This window comes from Chrysemys picta, unplaced genomic scaffold, assembly GCF_011386835.1.
Source record: "Chrysemys picta bellii isolate R12L10 unplaced genomic scaffold, ASM1138683v2 scaf171, whole genome shotgun sequence".
NCBI classification, from domain to species: domain Eukaryota; kingdom Metazoa; phylum Chordata; order Testudines; family Emydidae; genus Chrysemys; species Chrysemys picta.
The window spans coordinates 44,245-56,330 of record NW_027052878.1 but is presented as its reverse complement, the minus strand read 5'-3'; the positions used below and the strand labels follow the sequence as shown (position 1 = coordinate 56,330).

The window sequence follows — 12,086 nt, the reverse complement described above, 5'->3', positions numbered from 1 at the left end:
CCCCTTCCTTAAACTGTGGCAGCACTCTTATATCTGAGTTCCCTATGGGCTTAGCTAGCCTGGGCCCGTCCGCACTCACCACGGTAGGGGTCTCTCTGCTTCTCAGCTCTGCCATCGCCAGTTCATGCTGCCTCTGTCTCTGACGGTCCTCCCATTCCTTCTCATGGTCCTCCAGCTCTTTCAGTTTCTGTCCCTTTTCCAACTCCAACTGTCTCAGCTCCACCAACGGGGAACTCGGTCGGGAAGATCCCCTGCTGGTCGGAGAGATGGGCTGCCTGGCTGCTCCCAGCCTCTCTCTCAGGAACTGGCTCCTTAGAGTGATCATTCTCTTCCAACTGGGCAATCAGCTGTGTCTTGGTGAATTTTCCAAGGCGCGGCCCTCTCTCTCTCTCTGCACAGCTCTACAATGTCCTTCTTAAGGACATGGGTATAGGCCATCTCCATGCTGTTCCCAAGGGGTCATGGACTCACAGGCCTGTACTCTCTCAGCTCCCCACAATCCCTGGGAGGAACCCCTTCAGTGTGACAGCCACTCTCAGGGGTCCACTCTTTCTTGGGGGTTAAGCCGGAGGCTCCTCCGCCTCCTGGAATTGCACCTCTCAGAGCCTCCAGCATGCCCATCTCTCGCTAATCCCCCTTTGTTTTATTGCTCCCCAGTCACTTACTGCAGGATGCTCTGTCCACGGGGTGCAGTTTGATCCCACCTCTGCACCAGCTGTCCCGGAGTCACCGGGCGATGCTCTGGAACTGCTCCCTACGAAGCCAGGCAGGACTCTGGTCTAGCATGCCTCCTCTCTTTGAGCATACTGTCTCCAGGGCAAGAAGCTTACAGAGCTTCGACCTTCCTGGGTCTTACCTTGGAGCATTCAGCAGCCCCTTCCTCACCAGGCGCTTCCCGCAGCAAGTCTGCCCAGGCGAGGCTGCTGAGGAAGCCAGAGGGCCCTGCACCCCAACTCTGCAGTCAGAGGTGACTCTTAGCCAGCGTACAACAGAAGGTTTATTCGTTGACAGGAACACGGCGTAGAACAGACGTAACTATTACAAACATGTGTGCCTTTCAGCCAAGTCCATCTTGGGAATCCTGGGCCAGACGCCCTGGATTCCCCTTTTCCAGTCTCCCGAGGCAGACTGCCAGCCTCCAGCCACCTGACCTGGGACACTCCCCTTGATGCCCCTCCTCCTTCTTGGTCTCACTTCGCAGGCCAAAGGTGTCACCTGGCCGCACCCCCCTCCTGGGTCTCAGGTTACATAGATGCAAATAGCAGGGCAGTCTCACCTGCCCTGAAGGCCTCCGCAAAATCACACTCCCAATTCCCACCAGCTAAGTATTGGTGCATTACACTGGGAAACTAAGGTACACACAATATTAGTACAGGACAGTAAGACTCGCACGCAACATAACAAGATAAATAAAACCCCACTTCGTCATATCCACAGAACAAACTACAGCCTGCCTGGGATGGGTCCTTCAAGGTCATCAAACAGCTGAATGAGGTAAACTATGTAGTGAAACTGTCTAACTGGGCTCACAGCCACTGGGTGTACCATGTCAACGTGATTGAAGCCATACTTTGACAGGGAGAATTTGGTACTGGCCATCTGTGGCCAGCGGGAGGAGCAGGAAGATGACCCACTCGTGGATCTATTCCCTGAGACTGGGCCGGCCCTTCGCCGGAATCAATTCCCCTCTCAGATCAGCTAACCCCTGCCCAGTAGGCTGAGATCCGAGAGGCGCTGCTCTCCAACGAGCCTGGGCTCAGTAACCTGGCTGTCCACCAGGTGGCGACAGGAGCCCACCCCGCGGTAAGATGCTCCCCGTTCCAGGTCACTGGGAAAAAAGCCCAACCTGGAGAGAGAGGTCAAGGACATGCTGGCTATAGGGGTGGTCCAGCTGTCTTCCAGCCCTTGGGCCTCTCCCATAGTGTTGGTCCCCAAGAAGGACGGGTCAATCTGGTTTTGTGCGGATTACCGGAGGCTTAATGCCATCACCAAGTTCGATGCCTACCCCATGCCTAGGCCTGATGATCTTCTAGACGGGACGGGGAGGTGGGGGTCGTTATCTCACTACTATGGATCTCACCAAGGGCTACAGGCAAGTACCTTTTGGATCTGGATGCTGGGCAGAAATCTGCTTTTATCACCCTTCTGGGGTTATAAGAGTTCCTGGTCCTACCTTTTGGGCCTAAATGGGGCACCTGCCACCTTCCAGCGTCTGGTGGACCAGTTACTCATTCAGAGGGAGAATTTTGCCTTGGCATATAGTGATGATATCTGCATTTTTAGCCAGACCTGGGAGGACCATGTGGCCCAGGTTAAACAAGGGCTGAACTGGCTCCAGAACACAGGTCTGACTATAAAAGCTGGGAAGTGCAAAGGTGGGCGGGGGCGGGAGTTGTGAGAGATGTCAGACCTGGGCCACAAAATGGGGGGCGGCTGCCTAAAGCCAGAGCCGGCTCAGGTGGAGGTGATCAGAGATGGGCCCGTTCCCCAGATGAAAAAGCAAGTCCAGGCTTTCATTGGGATGGCGGGCTACTACCGGAGATTCGTTCCCCACTTTAGCTTCATAGCCACCCGAATCACTAAGGTATGTAAGAAGGGAAATCCAGATAAGGTGGTCTGGACCACGCAGTGGCAGAGGGGTCTCTGTGCTCTGAAAGAGGCTCTGGTCAAGGGCTCGGTGCTGGTAAAGCAGGACTTTGACAAGCTCTTTCTGGTGTTCACTGACGCTTCAGAAGAGGGCTGGGTGTGGCGCCAATGCAGATTGACGGAAAGGGGGAGAGACATCCCATCGGGTATGTGAGCAGAAAGCTGCTGTGCCAGAAGCAGAACTCTCCAGCCATAGAAAAGGAACGCCTGGCCAGGGCGACTGGGCCTTAAAAAGCTGCAGCCATATCGCTTCTGGTCGGCTTTCCGCCAGGCCAGAGGGGGGCGCCCGCCGATGGCCGCCAGGCCAGAGGGGGGCGCCCGCCGATGGCCGCCAGGCCAGAGGGGGGCGCCCGCCGATGGCCGCCAGGCCAGAGGGGGGCGCCCGCCGATGGCCGCCAGGCCAGAGGGGGGCGCCCGCCGATGGCCGCCAGGCCAGAGGGGGGCGCCCGCCGATGGCCGCCAGGCCAGAGGGGGGCGCCCGCCGATGGCCGCCAGGCCAGAGGGGGGCGCCCGCCGATGGCCGCCAGGCCAGAGGGGGGCGCCCGCCGATGGCCGCCAGGCCAGAGGGGGGCGCCCGCCGATGGCCGCCAGGCCAGAGGGGGGCGCCCGCCGATGGCCGCCAGGCCAGAGGGGGGCGCCCGCCGATGGCCGCCAGGCCAGAGGGGGGCGCCCGCCGATGGCCGCCAGGCCAGAGGGGGGCGCCCGCCGATGGCCGCCAGGCCAGAGGGGGGCGCCCGCCGATGGCCGCCAGGCCAGAGGGGGGCGCCCGCCGATGGCCGCCAGGCCAGAGGGGGGCGCCCGCCGATGGCCGCCAGGCCAGAGGGGGGCGCCCGCCGATGGCCGCCAGGCCAGAGGGGGGCGCCCGCCGATGGCCGCCAGGCCAGAGGGGGGCGCCCGCCGATGGCCGCCAGGCCAGAGGGGGGCGCCCGCCGATGGCCGCCAGGCCAGAGGGGGGCGCCCGCCGATGGCCGCCAGGCCAGAGGGGGGCGCCCGCCGATGGCCGCCAGGCCAGAGGGGGGCGCCCGCCGATGGCCGCCAGGCCAGAGGGGGGCGCCCGCCGATGGCCGCCAGGCCAGAGGGGGGCGCCCGCCGATGGCCGCCAGGCCAGAGGGGGGCGCCCGCCGATGGCCGCCAGGCCAGAGGGGGGCGCCCGCCGATGGCCGCCAGGCCAGAGGGGGGCGCCCGCCGATGGCCGCCAGGCCAGAGGGGGGCGCCCGCCGATGGCCGCCAGGCCAGAGGGGGGCGCCCGCCGATGGCCGCCAGGCCAGAGGGGGGCGCCCGCCGATGGCCGCCAGGCCAGAGGGGGGCGCCCGCCGATGGCCGCCAGGCCAGAGGGGGGCGCCCGCCGATGGCCGCCAGGCCAGAGGGGGGCGCCCGCCGATGGCCGCCAGGCCAGAGGGGGGCGCCCGCCGATGGCCGCCAGGCCAGAGGGGGGCGCCCGCCGATGGCCGCCAGGCCAGAGGGGGGCGCCCGCCGATGGCCGCCAGGCCAGAGGGGGGCGCCCGCCGATGGCCGCCAGGCCAGAGGGGGGCGCCCGCCGATGGCCGCCAGGCCAGAGGGGGGCGCCCGCCGATGGCCGCCAGGCCAGAGGGGGGCGCCCGCCGATGGCCGCCAGGCCAGAGGGGGGCGCCCGCCGATGGCCGCCAGGCCAGAGGGGGGCGCCCGCCGATGGCCGCCAGGCCAGAGGGGGGCGCCCGCCGATGGCCGCCAGGCCAGAGGGGGGCGCCCGCCGATGGCCGCCAGGCCAGAGGGGGGCGCCCGCCGATGGCCGCCAGGCCAGAGGGGGGCGCCCGCCGATGGCCGCCAGGCCAGAGGGGGGCGCCCGCCGATGGCCGCCAGGCCAGAGGGGGGCGCCCGCCGATGGCCGCCAGGCCAGAGGGGGGCGCCCGCCGATGGCCGCCAGGCCAGAGGGGGGCGCCCGCCGATGGCCGCCAGGCCAGAGGGGGGCGCCCGCCGATGGCCGCCAGGCCAGAGGGGGGCGCCCGCCGATGGCCGCCAGGCCAGAGGGGGGCGCCCGCCGATGGCCGCCAGGCCAGAGGGGGGCGCCCGCCGATGGCCGCCAGGCCAGAGGGGGGCGCCCGCCGATGGCCGCCAGGCCAGAGGGGGGCGCCCGCCGATGGCCGCCAGGCCAGAGGGGGGCGCCCGCCGATGGCCGCCAGGCCAGAGGGGGGCGCCCGCCGATGGCCGCCAGGCCAGAGGGGGGCGCCCGCCGATGGCCGCCAGGCCAGAGGGGGGCGCCCGCCGATGGCCGCCAGGCCAGAGGGGGGCGCCCGCCGATGGCCGCCAGGCCAGAGGGGGGCGCCCGCCGATGGCCGCCAGGCCAGAGGGGGGCGCCCGCCGATGGCCGCCAGGCCAGAGGGGGGCGCCCGCCGATGGCCGCCAGGCCAGAGGGGGGCGCCCGCCGATGGCCGCCAGGCCAGAGGGGGGCGCCCGCCGATGGCCGCCAGGCCAGAGGGGGGCGCCCGCCGATGGCCGCCAGGCCAGAGGGGGGCGCCCGCCGATGGCCGCCAGGCCAGAGGGGGGCGCCCGCCGATGGCCGCCAGGCCAGAGGGGGGCGCCCGCCGATGGCCGCCAGGCCAGAGGGGGGCGCCCGCCGATGGCCGCCAGGCCAGAGGGGGGCGCCCGCCGATGGCCGCCAGGCCAGAGGGGGGCGCCCGCCGATGGCCGCCAGGCCAGAGGGGGGCGCCCGCCGATGGCCGCCAGGCCAGAGGGGGGCGCCCGCCGATGGCCGCCAGGCCAGAGGGGGGCGCCCGCCGATGGCCGCCAGGCCAGAGGGGGGCGCCCGCCGATGGCCGCCAGGCCAGAGGGGGGCGCCCGCCGATGGCCGCCAGGCCAGAGGGGGGCGCCCGCCGATGGCCGCCAGGCCAGAGGGGGGCGCCCGCCGATGGCCGCCAGGCCAGAGGGGGGCGCCCGCCGATGGCCGCCAGGCCAGAGGGGGGCGCCCGCCGATGGCCGCCAGGCCAGAGGGGGGCGCCCGCCGATGGCCGCCAGGCCAGAGGGGGGCGCCCGCCGATGGCCGCCAGGCCAGAGGGGGGCGCCCGCCGATGGCCGCCAGGCCAGAGGGGGGCGCCCGCCGATGGCCGCCAGGCCAGAGGGGGGCGCCCGCCGATGGCCGCCAGGCCAGAGGGGGGCGCCCGCCGATGGCCGCCAGGCCAGAGGGGGGCGCCCGCCGATGGCCGCCAGGCCAGAGGGGGGCGCCCGCCGATGGCCGCCAGGCCAGAGGGGGGCGCCCGCCGATGGCCGCCAGGCCAGAGGGGGGCGCCCGCCGATGGCCGCCAGGCCAGAGGGGGGCGCCCGCCGATGGCCGCCAGGCCAGAGGGGGGCGCCCGCCGATGGCCGCCAGGCCAGAGGGGGGCGCCCGCCGATGGCCGCCAGGCCAGAGGGGGGCGCCCGCCGATGGCCGGTTTCCGAAAGATGGTGCTCAGCTAGTGAGGGTCTAATTCTGCCCGAAGAAACATAACGTTTTCATGCTGTGACGTTCTGTACCTCCACCACTCTGGCCGACTTACCAGACCCCCCAGATAGCCATGGCTGCAATGTTTCCCATTCTCCGGTTACTTTCTGTGGGTGTTGGAGATGTGTATTCCCCACCAGGGGGGCGCCCGCCGATGGCCGCCAGGCCAGAGGGGGGCGCCCGCCGATGGCCGGTTTCCGAAAGATGGTGCTCAGCTAGTGAGGGTCTAATTCTGCCCGAAGAAACATAACGTTTTCATGCTGTGACGTTCTGTACCTCCACCACTCTGGCCGACTTACCAGACCCCCCAGATAGCCATGGCTGCAATGTTTCCCATTCTCCGGTTACTTTCTGTGGGTGTTGGAGATGTGTATTCCCCACCAGGGTGAAGGTCATCGGCGGGCGCCCCCCCTCTGGCCTGGCGGCCATCGGCGGGCGCCCCGCCAGGCCAGAGGGGGGCGCCCGCCGATGGCCGGTTTCCGAAAGATGGTGCTCAGCTAGTGAGGATCTAATTCTGCCCGAAGAAACCACAGAGAACTGTATTGGACCTAAATATCCAGACTGTCTGCAGATGCGGAAAAGAACCGTGTATCAGTAGCTTACACTGAGTTTGCGTGCGGGACGTGGCATTGTCGGTTCTCACTTACACACGCCTTGTGCTCTATCTCTCTGTTTCAGACATCATGAAGCACAAGTGGAGAAGAAGGAAGTGTCAGGAATGCCATACACGGAGGAGAAAAGAAGATGGAGGACAAGGAAAGGAACTCTGGGCACAGTAACCAACCTCAAATCAGGCCTCAGGCCATGTAATTAGGCTGTAGGGGAATCTCGAGCCTCTTAATACCTTGAGCAGCGTGACCGCCCTGTAAGCTGGGTCCCGGTTTGTGCTATTGTGTCGTTTTGACATTCTGCTCCGTTATCTGGCTATTGACGGTGACTGCCCTGTCATCAGGGTGCAAGTCACCTCCCCCTGTCTTTGGAGGGGCATTGAGCTCTTTGTTAAACTGAGCAATGTGACCGCCGTGTATCTGGTGTCTGGGTCTCTGCCCTCTTGCTCATTTGGCTTTACGCCGTGCTCTGCCCCATTAGTCAGCGTGACAACCCTGTAATTAGGGTCTATGTCACAAGCCTCTCTAGGATAGGACATATTGAGCTCTTTGGTACTTTGACAGCTTGACCTTCCTGTAATTCAGGTTATGGTCTCTCCTCTTTGGCTAATGCCAGCGACCACGCTGTAATCAGGGTACAGGTTGCATCTCGCTTTTGAAATCTGGGTAATTAGAATCTTTTCCGTTATGTGGGCAGCTTGACCTCCCTGTAACTAGGGTGTGCGTCTCCGAGGCCCTCTGGGTCTCTTGGCCTCGTGCTGTCTTCACAACCTGTTGCGAACGACCGCCCTGTAATCAGGGATCGGGTCTGTGCCCTCTAGTCTTTTGGCACTTGGCCAAATGCAGCCACTGCCCTGAATGAGCACCCTGTAAACAGGGTACAGGTCTCATCTACTACTATTTCTGGCGCCCCCATGAGACTGTGTCCAGAGTTCCGGCCCATCCAACAGCGCTTCCAACATGCCTGGAATTCTGCAGCCAAGTCTCCTGCTTTCTGCTCACTTCTTGGACTCTTGGAGACCTGACATGCTATTGGTGGTACGATCCGAAAGTGAGTGTCCGCGGCGGTTTTGGACCGTTGTCGAAAGCGGTTCTCATTTACACACGCCTTGTGCTCCCTCTCTCTGATTCAGCCATCATGAAGCAGAAGTGGAGAAGAAGGCCTAACTTGTGTATTTCTCACACATTTCTAAAAGGAAGCAAACAAAACTAAATGTTCTGGCAACTGGCAGTTACTCTCCGCACTTCACAACTTTCAAACACCTACTCTACTTAAACGGTCACACCAACCAAAGTGTACCACACATTCAATATTAACTTTGTACCTATTGTGTCAGAAGTGAGAGTGTTTTTAGTAGTTGTGTCCATTGGTGGAAGTGGCAGTCGTGGTGTTTTAGTAGTCTTTTACGCTTATTGAATTCAAAGGATGATGATGTGGATGTTTTAGGTAGGTATTTTTCTGTTAAGTCTTGGTATTTGGGTAGAGGTGCAGTATTTTGTGATTATGACTGTTTTTCTGGTATTGGTTTAGTGTGAATTGTTGGCAATTTTAGATGTTTTTGTATCCGTACATTAGTAGATGTCTTTAGAGGGGAAAGCTGAGGTTGCCTGTTTGGTGCAATTTGATTGGTGTGAAAGTTAATTTCGGGTAGGTGTTTGAAAGCACTGAGGTTTGAATTTTTAGCTCAACAGGGATGCAGGACCCACCTGGCTACCTCAGTTCTTACTGTCATTCCTAATTCCAAAATCTTGGATGAAGATGACCAGGCAGAATAAAGATATCTCCAGAGACTTTCAAGAGGGTAGCATTTCTGCAGCTTTAGGGGATCCTTTAAACCTTATTGAGCGTTTCAAAGTGTAATAATTGTGGAAAACTTCCACTTCTGCCAATTCGAAGTTGAACAATGACCTGTATTAAAGGACTTACACTGGTAGTTAATTCTGTTCTGTATTAAGATGATTTTGCTAAAATCGCCACTTTCTGATGTGTGAAATGAATTATCTAGGTCTGATTATACCTATTTGATAAAAGTGTGATAACGACCCCATGTTAAATGCATGGATTGAACTTTGATTGTCATATCACATTGCTTTGCTTTCTGTAACTCCTTATTTATGAATGTATTTGTTACTATTTATGTAATTCAATTAATAAAATGTATACATTCAAGTATAGTCTCAGTTCTTTCTTTGGCTAAACAAAAAGGAATCTGATAAACTTGTGAAGAATTTTGGTATTGTTACGTTTAATTTAATTAACATCTTTTTACCCTTTTCAGGCGGTCGTTGGAAGTAACTACCCTGTAGTGGTGCAAGTTTGATTTTTCTCTTGGATCACACGTTTTGGGCAGACTGCAGTGTGATCTTGAGAATGGAGATCGCACTGCCACTTAGGTGCATAAGGTTGCCCTCCTAAAGCTTCTAAGGTGCACAAGAATAGGCCTTTGTTTGGTTCCTTCACTGTTCCCAGGCTTATAGATTGCTTGAGAGCTGCAGGCCCTAGAGCTCACTTCCTGAGCACAATATATGATTGTGGCTATGATAAGATTGGACTAAAACTAGCAAGGTCCCGTGGTTTCTGCACCTTTCCCGTTCAGACATTTTTTAAAAAGTAGATTAATGTAATATTTTTATATTTAATTCAATCCCAAGTTTCTCAGAAATTGACTTTTACGGTGCACTCAATTTTCAATATGCTAATACATGTGAGGTAGTGTGGTCTAGTGGTTTAGAGCACTGGCCTGGGATTCAGGCGACCTGGTTTCTATTCCTGCCTCTGCTGCTGGGTCACTGGCTGTCCTTGGGTCACTTGGTGGTCACTTTGCCTCCCTGTGCCAGTGTCCCCCTCCATTTAAAAAAAAAAGTGGGGGAGGGGAGATGATTGTACTGACCTCATTTGTAAAGTGTTTTGAGATCTACAAGCACTAAACAGAATTTTTACTGGGTGCATGAAGATATAATTCACTATGGAGGCATTAATTTTGCTAATGCTGTGAAGAAAACTCTCTTGTGCATAATGAATTGAAACAGCCTCTCTCTCTTTGCATTTGTTAATTCATTTCTCCTATACCAGGTGCTTTTTGTTCCATTGAAATATGCATGGGGATGTGCTTTTTATTTATTACCCTTGCCCTATGATTTATTATTCAAAAGTGGGCAACTTGGAAAGCAAATACTCAATATTAGGTGATTGTTCGCCTGCTGTAGAAAAAGCCCGTGAAGAAGTGTGCAGCAGCTGCAGTTACACTAGGGGAACTCCATGACTTCAATAGATTCAATAGTCGTCTTTTCTCTGTTTACAGGTACTCTGACATGCCCCTTTCCCCCTTCACTTAAACCCAATTCAGAGGCAGCTGATGAGTCGCAGGTGCACTGGCTTCTTCCTTCTTAGAGGATGAATGGCACGCTATGAGAGACCTGAAACCCGATGGTATGATGATGAGGGCTCTAATTCAGCAAAGTACCATTCTAGCATACCTCAGCCAGAGTCATCATGCGTACCTAGAAAAAGAAAGGGCTTCCACAGCTAAACAAAAGATCTGTCAGGACTGACTATTCAATAGAATAGGTTGCTGCTAGTTAACCTGGTGTAAAGTTGGTTAAACCTCTCAAAGACTGCATTGGTGCAGGTTGCATTTCCACTGAATAATTACCATACCTTCTGCCTATTTAAAAATTATCTTCCCTGCTGTTTGATTTGTCTATAATGGCCTTATTGTTAAAACTATTGTGTCGTGTTGCTCTCCACTGCTAATTAGCGGAGCTTGTTAGAAAAAAACAATTGCCAGAGTTTGCTCTTTTGTTGAAATTGAAACACACTGCAGGACTGTGTCAATTCTGACAGAATCCACCAGAAACCAAGCATGTTTCCAATGGAACTTTGCCGGCCAGGCAAAATTCCATCAGAAACTTGCTTGGCTTCCTGACAGCTCAGCTGCCGGGCTCCTTGATAGACCATGTGGCACGCTGCTGGGGAACCTGGGTTTCCAGGCTCCCAGCTCCTCAGCTGCCTGCCTGGTGGGCTGATGGGAAGCTGGGAGCCTGAAAGTTGCGGGAGCCCCAGCTGCCAGGCTCGTGACTCCTCGCCAGGTAGGGCTCTTAGGGTCCATGGCTCCAGGACAGCCCACCAGGTGTGCTACCGTGGAGCTAGGTCTTGTAAGGCTCCAAGGGTCTCCAGCTCTGGGGCAGCCTACAAGGCTGCTTTAGAGCTCAGTGGAGATCAGCAATTCCATTTCACACAGAATTTCAAAATTTTTGAATATGATTCCAAATCAGAATGAAATCTGATTTTGAAATAGCAAACTCCTCTACAAAATAGAATTACCGTTCTCCCCCCAGTTCTTTCCGACTGTGATACTAGTGGGGCCTTGTAATGAATGAAATCCTGTCTTACTGCTTCCCACATCTTTCCCCCTGTTATTTTTCTCCTTTCATCCCTGTGGAAACAAATATTTCCCTTTCCTATATTCTTCCGGTGTGTGTGTGTGTGTTCACTCTGGCGGGGTTGGAACAGATGCCCCTGGGGTAGAAGGATCTTTCCCTGCTGCGTTCCCGCGTGGCCCTTTTCTTGGTCAGAGCTGCCTGCAGAGCAGACTCCATCTTGGCTATGAGGATGCTAAAGATACATAAACATAAACATAAAGGCTGTGGTGACTCTGAAGGGGGTGGGTCAGAGCCTGGGCGGGAAACACTGAGGTGACTCTGAACTGGGGATGGGGAGGTGAGAGCTGGATGGGAAACACTGAGGTGAATCTGAAGTGGTTGGGGAGCGGGGGTCACAGCCTGGGCAGGAAAGTCTGTGGTGACTCTGAAGGGGGGTAAGGTCGGAGCATTGGCAGTAAAGGCTGAGGTAACTCCGAAAGAGTCGGGGGTCGGAGCCTGGGCAGGAAAGTCTGAGGTGGCACAGGAGGAGGAGTCCAGCACTTGGGTGGGAAACGCTGAGGTGACCCTAAGGGGGTGGGGAGGTGAGAGCCTGGGCAGGAAATGCTGTGGTGATTCTGAAGAGGGGGAGGTGTCAGAGCGTGGGCTGGAAAGGCTGAGGTGACTCTGAAGTGGGTGGGTCAGAGCCTGGGTGGGAAAAGCTGAGGTGACTCTGAAAGAGTTGGGGTCGGAGCCTGGGCAGGAAAGTCTGAGGTGGCAGAGGTGGAGAAGTCCAGCACTTGGGCGGGAAATGCTGAGGTGACCCTAAGGGGATGGGGAGGTGGGAGCCTGGGCGGGAAATGCTGTGGTCAATCTGAAGAGGGGGAGGTGTCAGAGCGTGGGCTGGAAAGGCTGAGGTGACTCTGAAGGGGCTGGGTCAGAGCCTGGGCGGGAAAGGCTGAGGTGACTCTGAAGGGGTTGGGTCGGAGCCTGGGCGGGAAAGTCTGAGGTGTCTCTGA

General features: G+C 59.0%; 1 long non-coding RNA gene across 28 annotated transcripts in view; it reads left to right on the top strand.

The window, feature by feature from the left end:
- The window catches only part of LOC135978203 (uncharacterized), an 82,453-nt gene that overhangs the window by 26,585 nt on the left and 43,782 nt on the right, over window positions 1-12,086 (top strand). For 7 of the 28 annotated variants that reach the window (XR_010595623.1, XR_010595619.1, XR_010595627.1 and 4 more), the window contains 2 exons: window positions 1,438-1,494; window positions 6,779-8,878. The exons of 11 other annotated variants lie outside the window; for them this stretch is intronic. This is a non-coding gene — a long non-coding RNA (uncharacterized LOC135978203). Of the gene's footprint in view, window positions 1-657; window positions 673-1,437; window positions 1,495-6,778; window positions 8,879-10,010; window positions 10,139-12,086 lie in introns of those variants that run through there. 10 more of the 28 variants (XR_010595630.1, XR_010595628.1, XR_010595633.1 and 7 more) reach the window with 4 other exon arrangements.